The sequence below is a fragment of the Haemaphysalis longicornis genome, unplaced genomic scaffold (assembly GCF_048455015.1).
Source record: "Haemaphysalis longicornis isolate Haplotype H1 unplaced genomic scaffold, Haemaphysalis longicornis Haplotype H1 scaffold_13, whole genome shotgun sequence".
NCBI classification, from domain to species: Eukaryota; Metazoa; Arthropoda; class Arachnida; order Ixodida; family Ixodidae; genus Haemaphysalis; species Haemaphysalis longicornis.
In genome coordinates, this window is record NW_027526233.1 from 94946775 (window position 1) to 94973012 (window position 26238).

Sequence of the window (26238 nt, forward strand, 5' to 3'; positions counted from 1 at the left end):
CTCAATTATTGGAGGTACGTTCCAGAGGTACCAAGTTTCGCACAAACAGCACTCGTAAAATGCACCTGCTGAAAATTAACGTGTCCCAGTTGAACTGGATAGTTTAAAAGTACCATTTGGCACCTAGTTGTATTTTATGTTCCCCCCAGAAAGGGTATTCGAGACATTGCTAGTACTACTTAAAATATCACGGCCTTTCCACCCTACCTCTTCGCGACGTTTGTTGTCTATTTAGTGATAAAGTTATCGATCTAGAAATAAAACCCTGCGGCGGAGTTGACTGTCTCACACCGAGCGCTTAGACAAAGAACTGGTAACTTTCGGTTTCGGTTTCGGCGATTACAATTTGAGTGTGTAGTTTGAATGTCTGGAAAGCGCAGTTCACGGCGACGATCATCGGAATGGTATTCCGATGCGTTCATGCATTGGTGAGAGCGTTTATTTGAATATATCATTCTGAGCTTGGTGACTGAATGCTTCTAGAATAAAAAAAATACTATTTTGAAATGGTAAATTGCGATTTGAAAGTACCGTTTAAAAATAGTTAAGACCTTCAGTTCTGTCGTGTGATCGACATCTTGTCGTGCCACGAAAGAGACATGTCATTACGAAGAAATAATTATCGCACGCTTATAAACGTAGCGACAAATTCAAAGTGTCGATATTTCTCTGCAATACACCCCATAATAAACAGTTAAATAAAAAAAACAACCGCGACAGAGTACAGAGTAGAGAGAGGTAAAGCAGGTTGCCAGAAACAAGAAGGTGCAACAAGTAAAGGCACTACAACCCCACAAAGGATTTATCCTCCATGGTAATCGAAAACACTGAGAATCCATAGAATCAGCCTTCTGTATTTTTATTTGTACCTATGGCTTCCTAATACTCTATATGAAGTGGCAGTCATCAACAAATATCAGCCACGATAAATGAGACACACAGGAGTGTCTGCGAGTGTTGACGCCCACAATTTTCGCAGATAAATTGTTTTACTGTGGCAATCGTTCCCGTTAGGATGTGTAAGAATGGACACTAATTCACGTCTTCCGCAGCCGATACGAGCACTCTGCTATAACAAACAGACAAGCAGTCTACCCGTCTTGTGTGAGAGACAATGGCGGAAAGACATCATACGCTCTTAAGGTAACAGGGAAAACATTTGGGGTACCACGTGGCACATTTTTACTATTTTGATCACGCAATCGAGCACAACCTCAACAGTGCAGCGCACAGTGGCTCATTTGACCATGATATTACTGAACTTTCTGTCATAACATTTCACAACCAGGCACAAGGCAATAGAATGCTACTAGACTACACTTAGGGTTGTTCGCTTTCAGGTAAAACACACTTTTAGCCTATTTTTACACCCAGAACATGTTTCAGGAGAATCAGTTTATCCCCATATCTCCTGAATTGACCTTTACAAACTAGTGATCTGCACAATCGTGGGCTAATAGTCCGTTGTTCTCAACCACTACTTGCTGGAAGCAAGCCCCCATACACAGTTCTCGAACTCAGTGAATATTGGCGTGGCTCTACCCCTCACTACCCCACGCTGCCAAATATTGAAATGACATTGTCGTGCCTAGCTAATCGAAGCTGCGCTGTAGAGAAGACTTCCTCCCCGCTGAGACACTCAACAATTGCACAGGTCTCGAATAGAGATGGACACGCTGCGCGCGCAGATGCTAACGTAGACAAGGGTGTGTACAAAATCGATAACCAGCTTTTTGTTTACAACTTGTTTCAATTCTTATAAACTATCAATGCTCTTTACTGTCATTACTAGTAATACATTTTCAAACAAATGCCCAATTTTGAGAGTATTTCCAGGAAAACCCTGATATCCCTCGATTGCGAGCTGGAAACGAACACCAATTTTAACAGGTTAGAGTTTAGAAGCTCCTAATACCTACTGTTGAAATAAAGTGAAGGTATCACTTAGGATATCTGATATATAACTCGCAAACACGCGAACTTCGGAATGGCTATGGAAAAAAAAACCCTAGTTCTCACCGATTGTATCAAAAATAGCACTCCATTTTTCGCCCCTATATAAAAAACATATAAATCCCGAAAATTAACCATAGGCGCACTTCACATCAGGCATGTTTCACAATCCCCCACGGGCCATGGCAGTGATTAACAATGTTTATGCTGCCTATAGGCTAGCCAATTACAGTACTTACGTATATACAACATGGCATTATACTTTTTCTGATGATTACAACAAGAAGAATTCAGAGGGGAATTTGTTTTTAAGAGGCACATTGTGGGCACACTGCTCATATTTGCAAGCTGTGCTTCATTGAAAACAAAGAACACGGAAAAGAACCACTGCACAGCGCAGTCGGCGTGCACTGCGATGACGATGGGGGCATTAAACTACAAAATTCGAATACAGATTTCGCAAGAAAAACAAACAACCGACTAACGTTTTTTTTTTTGTTCAGGTGTTACAATCAGTGCTAACGAGCTTCTCAGGCACAGCAAGAGCGCAGTCCTTGCTGGGGATGTTGTGAGAGCATTTGACAACGTAGGTCCCGAAATGGTTCTCTGCAATCTAAATCACGCCATCGATGGGCTTTAGAACTTTACGTGTGAGATTGTGTGGACTTTTAAGTCACCACGCAAAGCTTCGTGTTCACTTTTTCTTTTAATCTCTTCTTTTCCCCTCTTTCTTCGGCCCTACTTCTTTTAGGGCCTTTACTCCCTTCTCCCCATCCCCGCAGAGTAGCATGCAGGCGGGAACATGCCGGCAAACCTCTCTGCTTTTATCTAATAAAGAGCTCTCTCTCTCTCTCTCTCTCTCTCTCGATCGGCTCCGCGTAAGGTGCCAAACGACGACATTTAGCGTGGCTTCTCACCCTCTAAACTTCATATTGTAAAAAAGGTTTCTCTTGGACGTAGTGCTTCAATGTTTTAGAGCCAACAGCAACGACAATTCGGGAGGGTGCTTGCAGGCACGACGTTGTGGAGTGCTTTTAACGAGATGAGGCACGTCAGTAATAAAACTCCCCTTGAGCCTTGCGCCAATCTTAACTTTTCCGTTGCCACGATTTATTGATTGAGGATACTTGCATTCCATTTTCGTTTGGTAATGGCAAGGTTCAAAAGATGGGATGTATGTTTGCGTACCCACCAGCAGCATCAATAAAGAAGCAAGAAGCACTGCAGGGAGTCATTGATACGACTAAATAACACTGGGAAAGCAGTTGGCACTGCCATTTTTATGGTTCCTGTGTGGGCCGCATGCACGAAGTCATGTGCCGTGAAGTGCTTGCAGGATGTCTGGTATGGTGACGTCAGTTGGCCGATTGACATTATCTTGATGTCACTTCGTGGAGTGTAGGCCACCGATGCTGTAGACCTGCATAGGTGATTCAGGAAACAGTCCACACACTTGTTCAATGTCGGATCACTTGCGAACAGAAAAGCAGAAATTCAGAGAAGTTGAATTCAACTAGCAAACAAGTACTTCTCTTAGCACATGCCACCTATATACAACATAAACATTTCTCTTATTTTATTTTCTGATGGTGCGGTCGCGCTCTTAGCAACCATGAAAGTATTCAGGTCTCTCTAATCGCACAACGCTGGTTAAGCATATTTTTAACGCAAAGGAATGGTGGTTGATATACTAAAAATGATAATGCTGCTTATCTAGCCTGAATCGTTTTGACTTTTTTACCAAAGCAGGACAAACAGTCAGCGAGAAACGAAGGCAATACAAAACCAAAACAGCTTTGTTGCACCGTGAAAAGCAAAAGAAACGCGTATCGAGACCGGGTACTTGGCGAGGGTATATTTGGCCACTGTGTGGTCACCCAGGGCCTGAATAAAGTTCTTTGTCTCTCTGTCTCTCTGTCTGTCTGTCTGTCTGTCTGTATGCCTGCCTGTCTGTCTGTCTTTCTGTCTGTCTGTCTGTGTGGGCACAATGGCACGCAGCAGTGAGTGTCGTGTCGATGACCCAAGAGGTCATGGGCTGAAAAACATGGCAAGAACACCCAGTAAAGCTCAGTGAATAGGTGCAATATGCGCAAGGGGCGCTTTAAGAAACTTGCCAAAAAAGGACTTCAGAAAAAAGAGCAAACAAAAGCGCGGAGCTGTACTATACAATGCCTGCGTTAGAAGACTTGATATACCATGTAGCACGAAGACTCAATCTGAAGATTGATTGATTGTAGGGTTTTACGCGCCGACGCAACGCAGCCGATGAGGCGCGCCGTAGTGGAGGGCTCCGGATTAATTTTGACCACCTGGGGATCTTTATCGTGAGCCGAAATCTCGTACACACGGGCATTTTCGCTTTTCCCCTCCATCAGACAAGCGGCCGCCGTGGCCGGGAATCGAACCCACAACCTCGTGCTCAGCCGCGCAACGATCTGATGATTTCAATACACTGCATACATCACGATGCCTCGAGCAAAGTGGTCATCGGCCAACTAAAGGCGTGTTTTCACCGCACTTGACGCGTGATAGCGAAGCGGCGCCCGCACGTCTTTGCAGTCGGTGAGTGGGTTCGCCGTGTAGGCAGGCAGCGCATTATGAACGGCGCCGGTGTACAAGTTTACAATGAGTGTCCGGATGCTCTTTTTGCTCAGATAATTCAAATAATGGCGATATGGTTACCTCGTCGCGTACGTTCGCACTGACGGCACTACAGCGCATCGCGGCATAACAGACAACAGCCGTAAAAGCTAATCCAGGTAGACATGGCTAGCTAGTAGATTAATCGAACGCAGGCTGCGGCTTGCGTAACTTAAGTGCAGCCAAAGTGCACAACAGTTGCCTCGCCAACGGACCGCCGTATACTTCCGACACATAACTCACTGCAGTCGTTCGCGACATCGGACGGCTGTACGTGTGACGACGGACGCGTAACACGGACATCCCTCAGCACTTAAGCAAACGCCACAATCTCCCGAAACAAATCTTACGTACGGCTGAAAAATGGTCCCTTGCAGAATTACAGGGCATTTCCTAAGCTCTTATTTTACAGACGCAGAACCAGCAATGTCTGATTTTACTGAAGCTACGCGATTCTCTTCGCGATTGAAGTACTAGGAAACGCAAATGGTATCCAGTGCAGCACTTTAAAAAGTCGCACCCTTTTTTCGGGGTGCAAAACCGATGCCGTAAAGAAAGCACTAGGGATTACTTTTCCACAAGAGAAGTAAGCACGAGGCTGCAGAAACGCACGGGAAAACGCTGCCAAAAGAGGCAAATGGTGGCTTCAGTTTGCGCCTGAGCCAGGCTCGCTTTCATATCGTGCGTAATAATGCCAAAAAAACGTACGTTCACAACTATTCAACTTCTTACAGAAAAAAAGTCAAAAGGTGTGAAAGAAGTGGAAGTATAAATAAAAGTGTTAACAAAATTATAAAAGTATAATATTGTGCGCAAACCATTTTTAAATGAATTATTTTGCCAGTCACGCCAATTGCTAGAAGGGCGAAAAGTTAGGATTTCGCATGATTATAACACGATCATTCGGTCGCGGTTTTCCGTAGTGTCCTCATTTTTATTTTTTCTTCTATTACTGTGCGCCGAAGCCGCACGTGGCGGGTTGACGCACGTCCGCACGTAAGGCACGATCGTTAGAGTTATTGTACAGGTATGCTTCTACCTCGAACATTTCGTTTACCTTTTTTGTGGGCAAGCACTTTACGGCGCCAACCTGCAGCGTCAGCGTGTTTTCCGGCTGCGTGCGGGCTTGCCGATAGCGTGGGCTTGAAGCTCTTCAGTTTCAAACACAGACGCGTTCTCCTGACAGGAAGTCTGGGCAAGTGCGTTGATAGGCTTTAGTGTCATTAGTAATATCATTTTTTCTTTTCACTATGAAAGGTACTTGTCGCGGCTGTTTCGCGTTCATTGTTATCTGGACTTGTTTTGCACCTGTTTTTTATCTTCCTAGCAGATATTTGCTCCCTTGCTTCTGTTCTTTTTTCAATACCTTCACGCTGTGCTTATATCCCGCTTTTGGACGCGCATCGCAACACCTACTGCTGCAGTGCTGGCAGAGAGGAGGCGCTTTAACGGAATTGTATGGCGGGTACCGAAAGTCATTTTCTCTGCACGTTAAACCAGCTACGGTAGTTCGGTCACTGCCTCCCACCACAGAGGTCGGGAATATTTTTTTCTCGAACATTTACGGCAGCGGCCCAGATATCAATATCATTTTCCTGAAGCTTTTTAACCCCAAACTTACGTCAAGAATTTTACGATTCAACTTGTTTTTTTCCCTTCCTCTTCTGTCCGGTGCTTGCCCGATGCGAAAAGTCCAGCTAGGTCGATAAGTGTTTGGGTGCGTTTGAAAGAAACCCCAGCCAATCATTCGCTGTCGCCTGAGTTGTCGACAGCCTGTTAACAGTTTCATTCTAGTTTAGGAACCAGTTCAGCTGCTTGCAATGACACTTGTCTTAAATCCTATGTGTCTGCTCTTCCCTTTCGTGTCCTATTGCGGCAACAACAACCTTCCTCCCAGCGCGGATGTCCCTGTCGACGGCTTTAAGGTAAGAAGTACCGCTATAAGAGTTGACTGTGCTCCTCCAGGTGACAGTAATTCTTGAAATGTATTCCACTACACTCTGCGAAGCCTTACACCGTGAGTGTTTAGTTGGAAAGTCATCTACATACCGCTTGACAGTCCTGATTGATTGTAGGGTTTAAAGGGACACTGAAGTGAATTTGTCAAGCTCCCGTTTTTGCTTGCACTGCGTAGACTGGCTCAAATTAGCACACTTTTCATCGTTTATCCGGTTGACAAATCGGTAATTATTTTACAAAGCGCGAAAGAAGAAAAACTACCATGCGCGGTTTGCGGCGGCCGCACCAACTAAGGCTGTGACGTTGAGAGGAGGGGCGCCGTGATTGGACGATGCCCAAGGTTAGCAATCACACAAGTTTCGGTTTCGGTTTCGGTTCTGTAAAACATAACCAATGGCTTTGTTGGATGGGCATTCTCAATATCTCAGTAATCATCGTACCGCGCTTCTGCCATGTTGTCGGCTGTAAAATGCACAAGATAAGCCTCCCAGGACGGCTTGTAGTCGTAGCATTCACTAGCCGAGACCTACGCAGTGCATGAACGCCCTCCGCGTACCCGCAGACGCCCAAATGTCATGCGCTTTTCCCCCATATTTGGAGCTTGCCTCCCTCATGCCTGTATCGTAAAAAGCGTGTTCGCACCAGGCCAAGGGTCTGTTCATTCTGGCCTGTGCCCACTGCCTGCAAGCAGTCGGTGCTTATGGCAACAGCACGCCAACGAGAACTCGCTAGCGCGCCAGTGCCAGCCTGCGCGCGTTTTGTCAACTAGTTCGTGTAGCCATGAACGTTGCGGCCCCAAAAAAGGTGAACTCAATATAGAAAACATCGGCGGAAAACAAAAAGTTAACTTACAAAAAAAAAAAAGCACGTACCCGCGGGGATTTGAACTCATGACTCGCAAAACATTTGCAATGAATTCCGAGCGCCTCAGACTGATAGGCTACGGAGCGGGACGCGAGGGCTTTGCTAATATAGGGTATATATTGTACAACCGGTTTACACTTTTATTTAGTTTTGGCATATCAAGCCGCTTAGGTGACTATTTGTTGTACTGCGATCGTGCAGTAAGCGTCGCCCGAGTTTCCACAGTAGCTCACGTCTAGCAATTGCATTTCGTAGACGGAAAAGCGTTCGCAGATGCGTAGTCGTGCTGCTGACCGCTGTGCTTGTTCGCCCAGCGCAAAAAAGTGCTTCCCGCGCCCTAGTTTTACGCTGTACGGTAAAAATATCACTTGATTTTATTTTCTTAGTACCTATATTGACTTCGCTGACTCTTCTCCCGCCTTCAAGAGGCCTTATATTTTCCTACTGGCGTACCAGTCAGCGAAGCGTCGCATGTGCAGCGCTTGTGTGAAGCGACCTTGACTTGGAGCTAGATACAGTGTACAAACAAACCAAGTAAAGAAAGGCACATTCTTCCATTCACAAAAATAACGTGTCCTGGCTTCGTTTCAACTAAGCGAACGAATTGCGACCAAGCAATTTTTTTTTAACCTCCTTGATTGCGACGACCCGCCGGCGGCCGGCGGACGAAACGCTGGGCCGACTGACTCTGTCGGCCGGGTAGCCGTGCAGTAGCGCAGCCGTGGCGCAGCCAATTGCCAGCTCATCCCCTCCTGACGTCACACGAAAACGCCACAGAAAATGGGCGAGCGTAAAGAGAGGAGGACAGCGTTTTCGAATTAGTTTTTCTACTAAATAAAATCGCGTAAACGCGCCTAGAGTGGTCGAAACATGGCCTGGGGACTCCGGACTACAATTTGTGCTAGTAATCCCGCAATGTTTACATATCACTTCAGTGTCCCTTTAACGCGCCGACGCAACGCTGGCGATGAGGCGCGCCGTAGTGGAGGGCTCCGGATTAATTTTGACCACCTGGGGATCTTTATCGTGCGCCGAAATCTCGTACACACGGGCGTTTTTGCTTTTCGCCTCCATCAGAAAAGCGGCCGCCGCGGCCGGGAATCGAACCCGCGACCTCGTGCTCAGCAGCGCAACGCCTTAGCCACTGAGCCACCGCGGCGGGTGCTTGACAGTCCTCATGTGAGTCCTGCAACACATTGGATATATCGCGTTTTCTTCCTATGTTATCCTAAGTACCCTAGAGACGCTATCTACCGTTCGAACGTGGAGAAAATTGTACACAGCCTTCTTCGTTTGGTATTGCTGGGTACGCTGAGTAGTCAGGTGGTGGCTTTCCTTGCGTTTTAACGAGACGAACAATACCATGACAATGTTTTTTTTGTTTAGAGCAGTGATACGGAATTGGAAACGAAACACACAACGTGAGAGCGGAATCAGCAACCTTTGATGAAAGCACCAATAGTGCAAACTTGTGAACTCAAAATTCGATGCACGCTTTTTGTATTTATTGCTCATTAAGACCATTTCGGTGCAAGAAATCGCGCTTTAGGGTCCTTCAGAGCCCCACTTGTTTTAAATCAAAACATGGCCTTGGTACAAAATACCAGTTTAAACAAAGAAACAGAAAATACCAGGCGCAACCGTCCGGCTGTCGTCAATTTAATCCTGACAATAAAGGGAAATCTGTTGATTGATAAGGATTTAACTTCATCATGCATTTCTCTGCATGTTATTACGGCAGACCAAAATAGGGGAAAACTAACTTCAACACCTCGACTTAAATTTAGAGGAATCAATATTTAACTTGGCTGGTGCAGATGTTGATGGTACAGTTGTCATAAACGTGGACTGTTTGCATCCACAAATGGCATCGAGAAATAAAACCAGGGCTGCTGTCTTTGTCCGACCATTTTACAAATACAAATTAGCTTTACAGAATTTATTTTCTGTCAAGTAAGTAAGAATTCTTTTGATTCCAAACTCCTTAGAAGTGTGCAGATGCGCTTTTTTAAAAATAGGAATTACTGTACAGAATATGTTTCGATCAGGTTCAATAACAATTCGTTTGATTCCGAAGTTCTAACAAGTGTGCAGATGCGCTCAAACGTTTTCTACAATATTCTGTCAAAAAATCGCGATACTCTTATAGTGTGAAAAGCTGTTTCAGGTGGTTCTGAACTTGAATGTTGTAAAATCACGAGGCAATACGAAAGCTCCGTACAGGAATAAAATGTGTAAGAGGGAACTTGGAATTACTATAGGAATCCATGATTTCCGTATTAAAAGCAACAAAAATTTATACAATATCATGTAAGGTATTTTTGAAAGCTAGAGAGGTTGCGAATGTCATAGTGGCAAGTAAACCTTTATATTACTCTAGTTCTTATCTACTTTTCTTATTATGGTGCTATTCTTTAGAAAAAAACATCGTGCATTTTTCTAGAAAGCACACAGCAAATGTAGTGTTATCGGTTTTCGTGGCAGCCTAAAGAACTTTATGTTTAGAAATCCTGCGTGCAATTTTTAGAAGAGGCGTCATTTTAAAACTCACAACTACAAACGTCTTTCTTTACCACAACTACAAACTGCAGCGTTAGCCCTAGAGAGTGCCACTAGAAGCGGTATTATTCTGTAAGCGGAGAAGCGAAATGTGTTTTACAATACCCGCTTTCCGCATCGCCGGCCACACTGATATTGAACTTTCGCTAAGTAGCCGCCTAAGACTGCGCCAAAATAAGTTACGTGCAACCAAAATACTTGCTTTTCTGAGCGAATATTCTCAAATTGCCAGCCAATTTTCACTGGAGTATAATTACAACGCTGGCAATGAGCAAGAAAAATATTTGTACTCAGGAAATCAAATCCTTCATAATCATGAAAAAAAATCTACCGAAATATTAACAGCAAACCTCTTCAGAAGATTGTCAGAGTTTGGTGTCCGCAGTTAAAATACCAAGAAAATGCCGAGCGCATGTAAGCACGCGCCTAGCTGCCTCGCAGCGACCTGCCGGCAGTTTAAAAAATGAGAAAATGCCGAGTCTGCAAGGGCGCGTGCCTTGCGGCGACCGTCCAGCGATCCCAGCACACGTTTCTCAAGTCAAGCCTACCCACTTAGGGTGATTTGCCAAGATAGCGGTGACTGCCTGGCCGTTAAAAATTCAGAAAGTTCTGAGCAATCGTATTTACGTGTCTGGCTTGCCACCGCCCAGCGTTCTTGGCCAACTTTTGCCAATCCAAATCGTACCCATTTAGAAAGGTCGGCCGAGATGGCAAAAAAAAAAAAAAAACTCCAGCGTTCGCCATAGTAGTGACAGCAATACCTCGGAATGAAAAAGGCTCCAGTGTTCGTCCTAATTGTTGCTACAGTTGCTCGTAACCATTAAGAGACGCGATAGCATACGTCCCTACAATGTGATGTCCAATGATTATCCTTTCCGAAAAAAATGAAGGAAGCTCACACTTAATCGAACAATCATGGAGGAAAAGTCGTTGCGGTAGCAAAGAAGAAGCAATTTTCTGCAATCGTGGACTTAAATTTCCGTGACGGCCAGGAAGGTTCACCACAGCTTCGTTTCTCTCAAGTATAACGCCTTAGTGTGAGCTTCCTTCAATTTTTGTGTTCGTTGCCTCAAAACACCATGAAAATATTACTTTTCTTTGTGGATTTTTCGTCGAAGGAGAGGTAATATATTGGTTGACTCATCAAGCCGCCTGTATAAATCTGTCGAAAACTCAAAACATTGAACTCTAATTGGAACGCTCAAGCCATTCTTCCGGAATAATCTTTTACTCAATGTACTTGTATTTCCACTTTTACAGGCTCTTGGTAACCTGCCGAAACTGGTCGCGGCCTATGGGTCGAGCAGCTGCCCTCTCTACAGATGTTTCAACTCTACACGAACTCGTTACAACGCTCAAACAAGGGAAACCAGTTACATGTGGGCTCTCCAAGGGCCACCGACGCTTCTCAGGTAAATGTCTGTGTTTTTCTGCAGCGTTTGTAATGCTAAGAGTATTTCATGACTCAATCGCCACTAGCTTTCTACACTCTGGTTTTATGGGTAAAACTAAAGATGCGCTACATAGATGGGGTTCCCATCCAGGGTGCTATGGAGATAGCATTACGCGAGTGGATGCTTGATAACATTATTTTTTTGTTTTCCCCCTTTTATGGACACGATATGGAAAGGCCGCCTCATTGTATATAACTTTTATCATTTTCTTCATTAGTTTAGAGGAGCTCAAAAGTTTGTATAGCGGCTTGTTCTAGTAAAGGCAGCGTTTGGCAACACAACCGTGTGCAACATGGTTTCCGAAGTCAGCACAAGAAGTGGTGAGATCTTATAGTTTCTCTGCCTCTAATTGTTCTTGTTTGCGTTACATGTCCCACAGCTCGTGTTCAGTAGGTGGTGTTGGCTTCTTAAAGTACATTAGAACTCACAAACCCCTGGCTCATACCGTGTTCTGAACAGTTGAGCCCAACAAATGCACAGGGAACGAAACATGCACTCGAGACAAAGGAGCTCCTCCAAGTGAAGGTTATTACACAGACACTTCTTTCATTAGCACTTTATGAACAGATGAAACCGTTATGAACAGATGAAAATGCGGTAAAGAGACCAATTTCACAAGGTCCCCTGTGGAACTGTTTTACAAAATGGTGTGTACATTCTATGAATAACAGCTTTCCCAAGAAAACACAGCGGCTGCGGTCAGCTGCTTACCCAGCCATATGGATCACGTCCATTGCGGAATCCATTCACAAAAAAAAGAAACATGTTCGAGATTTACAGCAGCATGATTACGATAACAGGCTAAGGAGCAAGACTGCTGTTGAACCTCATACCCACAAGATAACGCATAACTTAAAGAAATGCAGAAGTACAGTGTGTGTTGACGCCGTCTTCTCTGCACCTCACAAGTTGGCAAAGTTATACGCACTGACGGGACCACGCACAAAGAATATGACACCCCAGAGCATCAAGCGTCACAATACATATGTTACTTGGGTCGAGGGTGGTGTTTATCTCTTTTGACTGAAAAGTGCGAAGTCGTACGCTGGCCAAACAGTCAGATGCCATAAAATTTGCCCGAATATGCAAGCAATGTACGCCGCCGCATACAGGGGCAATCAGCTGCCCACGGCAAAACACGCAATGATTGTGCTTTCAGTCCATTGTATGACAAATGCCAGGTGATCTTAAAATTGAGAGAGAAGCTTACCAGAGAGATAATACAAGCAGCAAATATTCAGAGCGCGCAACGCAGCTCCATCAGCTGCGTTGAGCGCAGCCGGTCTTTCCATCTATCGGCCAAATAAATAGAATAATTTCGGGGTTGTGACAAGTGTGTGGCGCCCCCCATCCCTGATATTCGTTGGCCGCTAAGTTCAGTGGCCCCACCAGGCTCGGTGGGCAACCTTGTGTGTGGCCGGACAATAAACACCGCCGAGCACGGCTGCTCGGGGGTCAGTCACCATCACCACCAGCACGCTGCATGTGGTCTCTCGGCTGGAGGGTACCCCTACCCTCACAGGTTCACGAACGCGGGACTAGATCGTGACACTGGCGACGAGGGAAGAAGCCCGCGGAGCGGCCGAAGCCACCGTGAACGCCGCCACCGAGAACTCCGAGACACCGCCCCCTCGAGCCAGCCGCCATTACGCCATGCCGCTGTACGGGAGGCTCGAGCCGTTCGAGGGTGAAGGGTCCGCCTGCCCGGTCTACGAGGAGCAAGTCGGCGTGTTTTTCCGGGCGAACGACACACCCGAGGCGAAACAGCGCGACATCTTCCTGGCCAGCTGCGGGACCCGCGTCTTCGCTCTCCTGCTCGACCTGCTCAAGCCGGCCACGCCGCACGACAAGTCGCTGGGTGAGCTGCTCGCGACGCTACGCTCGCACTACAGCCCGGCTCCGTCGACGCTAATGGAGCGTTTTCGCTTCAATATCCGGAGCCGCCGAGACGGAGAGACGCTCGGGCAGTTCGTCGCAGCGCTGCGAGGGTTGGCGAGCGGCTGCACCTTCGGGGAGCAGCTCGACTCGCTGCTCCGGGACCGTTTCGTCTGCGGCATCAACGACCCCGCTATGCAGACGCGACTCCTGGAGCTTCCCGACCCCTCGCTGGACGACGCCGTGAAGGCAGCGCTGGCGATGGAGGCTGCGGCCAAGGACGCGGGCGAGATAGCGCGTGCGGCCGGCTCACCGTCGGCGGAGGCGGCGGTGAACAAGATGGCGGCACGGCATGGCAGGTGCGTTCGCTGCGGTGGTGACCACCCCCCTTCACAGTGCCAGTTCGCGCAAGCGGAGTGCTTTGCGTGCGGAAGAACTGGGCACATTGGTCGGGCGTGCCGAGGGGGGACGGCGGCGGACGGACGGAAGCAGCAGCCGGTGTCGAGCACATGTTCCGCGCCAGCCCACGGCCGAGGGAGTCGGCGCAAGGGTAGGCGGCGGGGGCGTGCGGCAGCAGCTTCTGGTGCAACGGCTAGGCTTCACGCCGTGGCCGAAGACCCGCAGATTTTCGACATGTGGCACGCGGCCACAATGCAGCCGCCGGTGCCACCATACTGGCTGACCGTCGAAGTCTGCGGGCGCCCCGTCTCCATGGAGCTGGACACAGGGGCCAGTGTGTCGGTCATGGCCGGGAAAGCCTTCAAGCGCACCTTCCCTGGCGTGGCGGTCGAGGCGTCGGGCGTCGTGCTGCGCAGCTACTCCGGACAGCTCGCCCAAGTCGAGGGTCAAGCCCAGGTCAGCGTCCGCCTTGGCGACAGGGAGGCAACCCTGCCCCTGTACCTGACCAAGGGGCCGTCACCGACGCTGCTGGGCCGGAACTGGATCCAGGCTTTGGGCTTGCGGCTGCCTGAGTACCAGGAAGCAGTGCATGCAGTGGCAGATGGCCCGAGCCTCCTGACCAAGTCGGAGGCCCTGTTCCAGCCCGAGGTGGGGACATTCACCGGCACGGCGGCAAGCATTGAGGTCCCAGAGGGAGCACTGCCCTGTCCAGCCCGACTGCATGGACGGCGTCATCGAGCAGCTGCTGCACCGGCGAGAGGCCGGCACCAATGGCGGCGGGGTGCTGGGCACCAACGGTCGCCTGCTGCACCTGGTAGTGCTGGGTGCCAGGGCCAGCGCCCAGCACGTGGCGCAGGCTATGCGGCAGGTGCTCCCGCAGGGTTTCCGGCTCGACGACAAGGCCCAATACGCGCTGGATTGCAGGATCATCGACGGCGACGTGGGCCTGCCGCACAACTCGTTCCGCACGGAGCCCCTGCCCCAGGGCTTCCTGTGCGTGTACGCCAGCCAGCCGGGGCTGGAGTACATCCGCGAGAGCCTCGAGAAGACCCTGCTGGCCAACCTGGAGCAGGAGGACCGGCTGCCCTTCCACGGCCTGCCCCTGGTCAGGGTGTTTGCGGGCCAGGGGGACTTCCTGCGCAAGGAGGGCATCAACCGGGCCAGGAGCCTGCAGTGCCCCTTCGTGGACGACGGCGGCGGCCTGGACCCTGTGCGACTGGAGCAGGCGCTGTGCGCGCTGGTGGAGAGCATCGAGCGGCGGCCGGGCCGGCTTCTTATCTACTAGGCGCTGCCCGCGGTCGCGGGGCCCCGGCCGGACCTGCGGCTGATGCTGTGCATGGGGTGCGGGGACCCGTACGCGCCCGAGCAGGTGCTGGCGCCCCTGCTGGCGCAGCCGGGCTGCCAGGCCACGGGCCCGCTGCACTGCCTCAGCCTGGACTCCTTCTAGGGGAGCCAGCTTCACCGACCGCTGCCAGCACAGCACCAGGGGCTGGTGCTACTCGCGCCACTGTGGCGCCACGTGCAAGTCTTTCGACACCGGGAAGGCTGACAGCTGGTGCGAGTGTGACACAGGCGGCACCTAATGCTGCCACAACGGCCTCGACACCTGTGGTCCGGCGGAGTGAGAGACTGCGGAGACCTCCGGACCTGTACTCGCCGGGGGGACAGGTGTTTTGCGTTTGTGTAGGACAAACAAACTTGGGGGTGAGGGGTGTGACAAGTGTGTGGCGCCCCCCATCCCTGATATTCGTTGGCCGCTAAGTTCAGTGGCCCCACCAGGCTCGGTGCGCAACCTTGTGTGTGGCCGGGCAATAAACACCGCCGAGCACGGCTGCTCGGGGGTCAGTCACCGTCACCACCAGCACGCTGCATGTCGTCTCTCGGCTGGAGGGTACCCCTACCCTCACAGGTTCACGAACGCGGGACTAGATCGTGACAGGGGTGCTAGCGCACGGGTTGGGTACCGGTGCTCCTAAGCTTCGAAATTTCATATCATGTGGGCACGTTTTGGTTCTGTCCTTTTTTTGTTCATACTGTGTTTTTCTTCGGTTTGATGTGTTCCTTAGGTGTTTAAAAGGGGAGTCTGTTTACAAACGTCAGTTTTAGTGGCGCCTTTGTCCCGCGTCCTTTCCTCAGTCGCTGTCTATTTTTTGTGCTCAATTGCCCAGAACCATGGAATAACAACTAGGCCAATCGATCGCGTAACTAAATCATCCCAGGTTTTGTAAATGATTCGCTACCAATCATTGCTTTGCGGGACGCCATTCCCTAAAGTTCAAGTTATTTTTCCGTATTGCGCCATAGCCTGTGTCTGATTGTGAAGGAGCACATATGGCCAGTCCTCTGTGCACACTAACCCCAGGGATAGCTCATTCGCGACAAACACTTCTGTTTCAAAAGCTGTGCCTGTCCGTTCCTTGCCCGCAAAATGGGCGCAGTTGCCAAGGCTATTCCCCGCGCGTCCGCGCTCGCGGGACGACGACGTCGAGGTCGTTGCGCTCAGCCAAATGGTCCAGTTAGAGGTAGGCTGAAAATTATCAAGTTTGTGTAGCACGGAAGAGACCATTGCATTGTGATTGGTTAAAACGGATTTAGAAAATTTTAATCATGAGTTAACCGGATGTAACAGCAATATTTGGCGGAGCTGATGACATATCTCTAGTGTTCCCTGACTCGTCAACCTAATACGATTTGCGCTGAAGGAGACTGCTGCGAATTTATAACACTAGTAATGAGCAACTGCATTGAACAGCTTTAAGCAAAGATGCGGCACTATGACAGACGTCCTTCTGCAGTTGTCGTAGTAAATGCCTATAGTGAAGTGCGTATGATTTTCTACCTGCAAAGAGTCAAATTTGGGACACAGATTTCGCCGTTGCAAGGGACTGTCACTTGGCACCACCATCTCCCACACGTAGATCATAAGCTTTATAAGAAGAGCAAAGTACATAGAAGATAAAAGGCTGTTCACTATTTAAGCGAATCAGCAGCTCGGTAAATATGAGCGGTCACAAAAGGGAAATTCTTATACCTCTACTTATTTGGAATTCATTGTGAGGTACAGAAAAGCGTGAGTTACAGTACGTATGAGCACGGACAAAGGGCCACGTTTGCGAAATTAAAAACAGCAGCGCTGAAGAAAGGCTCCGAGAAAGGTAGACCGCGCGGGCGCCGGGAAAGCAAACAAGCGTCAGAGGAGAGTAGCGCGCTGCCGCTCCTTTAATACGAACCGCCTCGACAGGCGAAGTTTCGGCGGCGTCGAGCAGTAGTCTCCTGGCCATGGCAAGCGGACTGAGGTTCCGGGGGCGCTTTGAGGGAGGTGCTGGAAAGGAGAAGTGCGCGGTCCGAACAGTTTTAACAAAGCCCTACAGCAAAACAACAGAAGGCACAATTACGCTACCGCCTTCACATTTTTGGGAAGTTCTAACGATCGGTCGCAATTTTTGATTCACCATCATAAATGGAGAATATGCAGCCTACACAGTTGATCACTTAATTTCATGCCAACTAAATGCCCCAGGGTGCAGCTGTCTGGGGTTAATAAATATTGGCGTCATTGAGAAGCTACGCGAACAAAACAGATGCCGGAACTTTTTGTCATTTAAATATACAATTAATCTAAAGTCACCTACAAATTGCTAAAATTGCTTGAAGCAGCCTCGTTGGAACGACTGGCGGCAGAAATTGGCAGTTTCATTCGCCAAGGAGTGTATTACCGATAGTTTGTTCTCTCGCCAAAGGAGGAGGACTGAAGCTTGTCGTGGACCTAGACCTAATAATTGTTTCCTTAGAGGAACAATAACAACATAACATCCATTTCAATAACTTTACAGTAAGCATCTACATTCCTAGCCTCATCGTGCAGAAATTACAGGTTCTTTTTCTACGCTGTACAAAATATTTTATTATAATCAAATTATTCTAATATTCTAATATTCCAACACAAGACTTGAACAGACTGTTCGAAAATGCGAAGTGCTTGAATACATTGTATGCGAACAATGGACAGTCATATCCTATTTATGTTTGGCATTTCTTTTTAGAAAAACAGCTACGTTTGACATCAAATTTGGTTCTACTCAGGACACCGCTACGTTCACTATTGACGGAGGTAAGAAGACTATTACTACGAAAATGTTTTCAACCAGTCATTATTTGAAATAATTTTTATATTTAACTCGCAGCTTCGGAAAAAATACCGTAATTACCCGATTCTAACGCGCCCCGATTCTAACGCGCACCTGATTTTCCAGGCAAAAAACCGAAAAAACTTGCACCTCCGTTTGTAACGTGCAAGGAATTTTGTGAGCAAGAAAAACGAATGCGAGAGAAAGGGGCGATTTATTCCCCGAAGTAATCTCACTCATCTCACTCCTCGTCGCTCTCCGAGAGCTCCTCGTCGCCTTCCGCTCACCGCAACATCTCGTCATTGGTGCCGTCAAGCGCGTTCGCGATGTCACACTTTTGAACGAACGTTCAACCATGTTCGATGGGATCGTGCCCCATGCCTCGCATGCTCATCCAGCGAGGTTCTCCAGAGGTATACCCTTCAGCCAACCGCTCGTTGTGAACGCGTGGGAGCCGCTCGTAAGCCGCGGAAGCGGCGCACCTTCGTTGCCGCTGCTGCCATTGATGTTATCAAGCACGCAGATGGAATACTTTGACGATTTGTCTGAACGCCGAAAGAAAAGCCTACGCGCCTAGATCCAAAAACTTGTTGCTAAAAGCTTTGGCGCCATCTTGAGATGGCGATGGCGATGGGTGGAACAAAATTTCAGCTGTTTCGGCAGTCTCGGTTTCGTATCCGATTCTAAAGCGCATGCGATTTTTCGGCCTATTTTTGCGGAAAAAAGGTGCGCGTTAGAATCGGGTAAGTACGGCACGTGTTCCGCAAATAAACTCGTCAAGAAACTACCAACCAGCCTCGTCGTGTCATCAAGCTCTTTCTTTTGAAATGAAATTTCGATAAACATAGCAAATGCTTCCGAGCCCGTTTCTGTGGGGCCTGTGGGTAAATTTAAAACGAATTCCGCAATTAGAACAAGTAAAATAAAATCTTATATAACACAGTGAACGCAGACATTTCCCAAATCGGCATGCGTGAATCGGCTGGGCACCGCGCATGGTATTTCCCTTTTTGTCAGCGGTTTTTTAAAGGCCATTTCCCCGCAACTGTACCACTTTAGGGGTTGCTGGGCTATGATTGCTGCAATACTCGTAAAACAAATGCTTCATATATATATTCTGAGCGCGAATCTCAAATGTCTCCTCGTCAGCCCATAGCTAACTATTGTGACTGGCTGACACCGCCTTCACGGTTCGTTGGCGTCGCTGCATTGTGTGCGTTCATCATCACCTCATCATTCTTCGTCTTTCCCGGACGCGCCATCATCGTCATCGCGATTGATCCTGTTCTGGCTAAGGTACCCCTCAACGAATAAACGTCTTCGAAAGCCCTTCTCGCATTACATCTCAATATATGTAGTCTGACAACGCAAAAGCTCCCAAAGAGAGCGAGAAAATAAGGGAAGTAAAGACACCGATACGAGAAAAACGTTTAAAGAATAAACGTGTACTGCCGTTTCAGGAAGACTTCCTTTCTTCAGAAAGAAAGCCCCGAATAAAGGAAGTCTTCTTCGTGAAAAATCAGCGAACTTTCTATATTATTCTTAATCCTGTGTGTCCCTGACTACACTTACCTACTACATATATACGAATACAAATGACCACACACACACACACACACACACACACACACACGCACACACACACATATATATATATATATATATATATATATATATATATATATATATATATATATATATATATATATATATATATATATATATATATATAAATCTAGAGAAAGATAAACTCGCAAAGCGCGCAGAAATAGTATAAGTAAAGAGTCGGATACACAGCAAGAACAATAACAAACAATGTTTACTTACGTAGCGGCAACGGGACTTGCCTTCATCAGAGTAAAGTTACATGATTTTGCTGTCGCAAACATTTTGAACACATTTCTTATATAGGTTTGCATAAAGCTGTGAGAAAGAGCGGAAAATGTTTCGGAAATGGGGAGTGTGCATGCAGTCAGGCTACGCCTATGTTACAACATCAACAAACAAACAAGAAAAATAAAAAGGAGGGGGGAGCGAGAGAGAGAAAAAAGGGGTCGTGTTAACAATGCAGCGTTCAAGGTTGCACCATGACGGGTCAACGTATGCCGTGCGGGCTGCAAGTTCACACAATGGGGGAAACTGGACAACCCCGGTTTGAAAAGAAAGGGAAGAGTATACACTGAGGTATTCAGTGACTGTAAGCCGTCTGTAAGCCGTCTGGCCGTGTAAGCCGTGTAAGCACCTTCCAGCCTGCCGAGTACTCGCTGCAGACGGCTTACACCCGAGCTTCGAGGGTGTGGCCTTGCTGGCCGGCCACATTCGTGCACTCTGCTTCATGCAACAGCGCTGCAATCCTCTGGGCTGGCGCGACTTCGCATGCACCGCCGACCCAGTTGCAGCCCCGGCTATATTGCCAAATGACAGCGACTTTCCACCACTTCCTCCAATTCTATCCAGTGTAAGGACCCCGGAGCAGTGTCGTGCCAGCAGCCCACCGCCACCGCCGCCAAGATCCACCGCAACCACGGCGCCCCGGGCGAGCGCCAGCGCCCCAACCCCGAAGTCCACGGGCGAGCGTCGCGCCAGCGACATGCCAACCCCTACTGGCAAACCTGCAGCCGCCACAACGCCCCGAGGGAACGCTCGCGGCGACACTAAGAAGCTCCCTGACCGGCGCCGCACCAACAGCATGCCACGCCCAACCTCCGCATCTTCAGCGACCGCCGAGCACACGAAAACCAACAGCAGCGCGTCCGCCGGACCTTCCGGGGTCCAAAATCCAGCCCTCCGTGCCACACGCCCTTACAACCTTCGAAAGAATCGGCATAGCAGCAAATGACTACAACACAAAAAAAACAGGTAACGCGGCCTCCTTCCCCGTTTCAAGACAGTTTTTAAAGCTAAGAAAAATCACCGAAAAGCGCATACGTTCCGAATTGCACGTTTCTGCTCTTGCACAGTACTTGACTGCCGCGGTCGCTCCCAGGGGTCTCAGGATTAGAATAAAACCTGCTACTACCGAACTCTCCCCGTCCAACATGAATAAGTGGAAACAGGTACTCGATAAAGCATCTTTACAATTAACTGAAATAATCCTCAATCACTACGAAACTACGGCCCATTCTCTCCGAAAGAAAGAGGAACTACTTAGTCAGGAACTAAGCAAAAGAGAGTTAAACCTTTTAAGCAACTACGAATCGAAGACGGCCTCCGCCATATCCCGAACAAAAGACCGAAAGTTTAACCGAGATAAGATTTCTAACACTGGCCACATGCGTAAGAATCTAACAAGCTCCGGCACTAGTAACTGCCCCAACTCTGACAATACGGCCGATAATGTCACTACGACTGTAATAAATGCTTCGACTACTGCACCCCAAACAGTTCAGTTAAACACCTGTACTAATATTTTTCCCTCGCCTGCCGTCACAAAAGAAAACCTTACCGGAAATGTAATGAACCTTTCAAGTATAACCCTCTCCCCAGCTCATATGAACTCTTGTCAAAGGGCCTAAACTTTTGCCCGGCTACTGGTGGTTTTGATGAATTTCAACTTTTTAAGGACTTAGACAACTTCGCCAGAAACATGAGGCTACGAGAATACTTCTACGATCACCCAGCGACGAAAGAAGCCCGCAGAACCCTACCTAGCTCTAAGCACTGGACCCCTTCCACACAGCGTGATAGTTGCCTCGACATGTACATCAAAGCTGTCCAACGCGATGTGCGAAAAGTATACAAAACACAAATTTCTTTCCACCACAACATGACTACCAACGAAAAGAAAGCCCTAGAGGAACTCGCAAGCTGTCCCGACATAATTATTAAACCTGCCGACAAGGGAGGCGCAATCGTAATCCTTCACAAAACCGACTATGTTAATGAGGCCAATAAGCAACTATCAGTATCGACGTTCTATAAAACACTACCCAATGATCCCACTCAAAATTATAAGCAAATTGTCAAATATAAAGTTGCTGAGCTTGTTAAAAGTAAAACAATAAATGAAAGCACGGCTCGTTCCCTGATCCCCTTAAGCCCAGTAGCCGGTAAATTCTATCTTCTCCCAAAGATTCACAAGGTGAACAACCCAGGGCGCCCCATTGTTTCTGGCATTGGCACGGTTACCGAAAACCTCTCGCGCTATGTGGATAATCTCATTTGCGACATTCCGTCCAGCTTTCCCTCCTTCATTAAGGATACCAATGACTTTCTCTCAGACATCTCAAAAATTGAAATTCCTGATAACTGCCTTCTAGTCACCCTTGATGTTGCGTCACTGTATACTAACATCCCCCATGAAGATGGCATCGCCGCTGTATCCCTTGCGTATGAGCAGTCATCGTGCGACAAACCTATCGATTCTTCTGCTCTCGAAACATTCCTTAGGCTTATTCTTGAACTTAACAATTTTGAGTTCGACGGAGTTCATTACGTGCAAGTCAGCGGAACGTCAATGGGAACTCGAATCGGACCTACCTACGCTAATATCTTTATGGCTCACCTCGAATCAAACTTTCTTGGCACCCAAAATTTAAAGCCAATGTACTATAAAAGGTATATTGATGACATATTCATGATCTGGCAACACGGTGAGGCGGAGCTCCTCACCTTCATTGAGGCATTTAACCTAGCCCATCCTAGTATTTCCCTTGCTCATTCCTATTCGGAACACAGTGTAAACTTTCTGGACGTCACCGTTACTACCTTCCAAGGTCGGCTTCAAACTAAACTGTATAGAAAACCGACAGACACGCGGCAGTATTTGCACTTCCGAAGTAGCCATGTCAGACACTGCAAGACAGCAATACCTTACAGCCAAGCCCACCGATTTAGGAGAATTTGCTCAAACCAAGCCGACTTTGACTCAAACTGTCGAGAACTCAAGACCACCCTCCTCAATAAAAAATACCCGGAAAAAGGTATTGACGACGCTATTGTGCGAGCCAACCAATTAGACCGTAACGAAATCTGTAAGAAAAAAGCCCCGAACGGGAACCTGCAAACTAACTTAGTTTTAACCCACTCATCCTCCGCTCCAAGAGTGTCAACCGTGCTAAAAAAACATCACAATATGCTAATGCAAAGTGACCGCTTAAAAAGCATATTCCCCGAACCACCACTCGTTGTCTACCGGCGTAATAAGAATTTAGGTGACTTTCTTACTAACTCTCGTATCAACCGACCGGCAACTACTGGCTGCATGCCCTGCAATAAACCCCGATGTAAAGTATGCCCACACATGACCACTACACAGCGCGCCACCAGCACGGCTTCAGACTACTACGTAAATATAAAAGGTAACTTTAACTGTGACTCCGCTAATGTCGTATATCTTCTAGAGTGCACTGTTTGTAGGCAACAATATATCGGCCAAACTGAAACGCCCTTCCGAATACGGTTCAATAATCACCGCTCTCATGCAAAAAGCTGCCCTGATTTGCCCCTGTCAAGACATGTGAACAGTCCCGGGCATGCATCTGAACATCTTAAAGCAACGATTTTAGAATCCGCCTTCAAAACGCACCACCACCGCGAGGTTCGGGAATCTTATCTCATTTATAAGTTTGGGTCAGCCACGCTTGGAATTAATGAATGTTACGGAAAACTAACGTGCTTATCCCTCGATTAAAATTAGCGGCTTCATAATTTTTATAACTATGTTCATTATTCCTACCCTCGAGTTTGCCATCAGAATTCGCAGAAACTCTCCTAATACAGCAGCTTTATTAGCCTTATGCGGCTCAACGATGCCATTTGTCCTGGGGAGGGAGGCCTCGTTCCCACCATCACTTAAGAATGTTTAACTCTTTGTGATCTATTCATGTTTAACCTTTTGTGACCCTACCTATTTCCTGTTCAATTGCTAGCTTCTGTGAAATGCTGTTTTGTGCCCCCTATCTATTCTCTTGACCCGCGGGGGGCACACCCATCTGCGCTTCCCCCCGAACCAGTCTCAGCAGTCACTGAATACCTCAGTGTATACTCTTCCCTTTCTTTTCAAACCGGGGTTGTCCAGTTTCCCCCATTGTGTGAACTTGCAGCCCGCGCGGCATATGTTGACCCGTCATGGTGCAACCTTGAACGCTGCATTGTTAACACGACCCCTTTTTCTCTCTCTCGCTCCCCCCCCTTTTTATTTTTCTTGTTTGTTTGTTGATGTTGTAACATAGGCGTAGCCTGACTGTATGCACACTCCCCATTTCCGAAACATTTTCCGCTCTTTCTCACAGTTTTATGCAAACCTATATAAGAAATGTGTTCAAAATGTTTGCGACAGCAAAATCATGTAACTTTACTCTGATGAAGGCAAGTCCCGTTGCCGCTACGTAAGTAAACATTGTTTGTTATTGTTCTTGCTGTGTATCCGACTCTTTACTTATACTTTATATATGTATATATATATATATATATATATATATATATATATATATATATATATATATATATATATATATATATATATATATATATATATATATAAAATTTCTGTGTGGTTCTAGTCTTACACGAAACAATGCTAATTTTCTTGTTTTCTTGTCAAATGACCGGCTCATTATGATGGCGTCACTATGGCGCATGAATGAAAGAAAAAGGCCAAAATGCACAACCTATCTACCAGCAGGCAGGCACACTAGAAAAACATTAAAAATAATAAAGGTTCCCTGACGTTTCAGGAGGGAACTTTCTTTTTTCAGAGTACAAAAAGTGTTACTTTTAAGGTTGTATATAGAGAGACATGGGCAAGGAATAGGCAAGGGCGAGTGCAGGGCAAGGAAAGGGGGAGTTTGTAGAATGCAAAAGTGGTTGGTGGGCAGCGAAAAAGATAGGAGAAGTGGACGAGGGGGAAAAGGGATAACAAGAAATCACAGTCATGCGGTACGAACTTGAAAAAAATGAAAAAAGGCGAATAAAAATGAAACAGATCGTAAAAAATACCTTGCGCATCCTACTATCTCCCTCTCTCATTCCTACTCTACGCACAGTGCAAATTTCTTGAATGTTACAGTCACTGTTTCTGAAGGAAGGCTCCAGACTAATCCCTATAGGGAACGTGCGGACACGCGCCAGTATTTGCAATTGCACAGCAGCCATGTTTGGCACTGCAAGACTGCACTACCTTATAGCCAATCTCACCGTTTTAGGCGAATGTGCACCAGCGAAGCAGATTTCGATTCCAACTGCAGAGAACCAAAAACCGGGCTCTGTAATCAAAAATACCCAGAGCGGGTCATGAACGACGCGATTACCCCAGCTAACCTTTTGAACAGAACCGAAATTCTCCGTAAAAAAGCTCCGAAACCCAATCCACAAACAGCCCACGTTTTTACCTAGTCAGCCTCTTCCCCGATAGTTGCATCCACACTAAGGAAACATAATATTCTTGTTCAAAGTGAACGCCTAAAAAGAATATTTCACGAGCCGCCATGCGTCGTTTATAGACGCAGCAAAAATTTGGGCGACCTTCTCACCAAGACTAGCATCAGCCGACCACAGACTACTGGTTGCATGCCCTGTAACAAACCACGGTGCAAGGTATGCCCACAAATGACCTATACATAGCGTACCGCCAGCACAGCTTCAAAATATTATGTTAATGTAAAAGGGAACTTTAACTGTGACTCCGCCAACGTCGAATACCTGCTGCAATGCACACTATGCGGCAAACAATATATCGGCCAGACTGAAACACCCTTCCGCTTGAGGTTTACAATCACCGCTCTGCATCAAAAACTTGGCCTTGTTTGCCTCTATCAAGGCATGTTAACATTGCTGGTCATTCTTTTGAATACTGAAGACCCTAAATCTCGAATCTAGTTTTAACTAAAGCGCATCACGATTGCGAGGTTCGTGACTCCTACCTTATTTATAGGTTAAGTCAGCGTCGTTTGGCATAAATGAAACTTATAGGAAATTTATGCGTCCTTGCTCAGAGTAAAATTTCGGCTTTCGCCTTCTCTTCTCCCCTCTCATTCTTATTCATATGCTCCAATTCTGCATTCCTCAGGATAGTGTTATGCCCGTTCATCCCTTTCCCTTAACGAAATTCTTTCATCAGTTGGCGACCACCACAAGAGTGTTATAGTTTCGGGCTAGCACGGCGTTTTTTGCACAGTGGCTTCAATAAACCAATTGTGACCAGTCAATCTGGACATTATGTTCTGGGTGGAAGGTTGCGGTTTCATTGTTAGCTTTGTGCTCTCACTTTAAAATCGATTTTTGCACGTGAGCGTGTGTGATTGCTTTCGCCTCCCTTTCCATTGCTGTATTTCTGTTTTCTGGTATTCGTTGCTGACCGCCTCTTGCGTTCCCTGAATTCGTACCATGTGCCAACCAGAGTGCACATGATGCGCGCGCACCTGCCTTCTGTTATCTTCCTTTTCATGACTTGTTTTACCCTGTCTCCT

The 26238-nt window shown here is 47.4% G+C and overlaps 1 long non-coding RNA gene across 1 annotated transcript; it reads left to right on the forward strand.

The window, feature by feature from the left end:
- The first annotated feature begins 6399 nt into the window (after window positions 1-6399).
- Window positions 6400-17818, forward strand: LOC144164151 (uncharacterized). The gene is made up of 3 exons (XR_013321080.1): window positions 6400-6518; window positions 11236-11387; window positions 17747-17818. It is a non-coding gene; the product is annotated as an uncharacterized LOC144164151 (long non-coding RNA).
- The last annotated feature ends 8420 nt before the right edge of the window (window positions 17819-26238 follow it).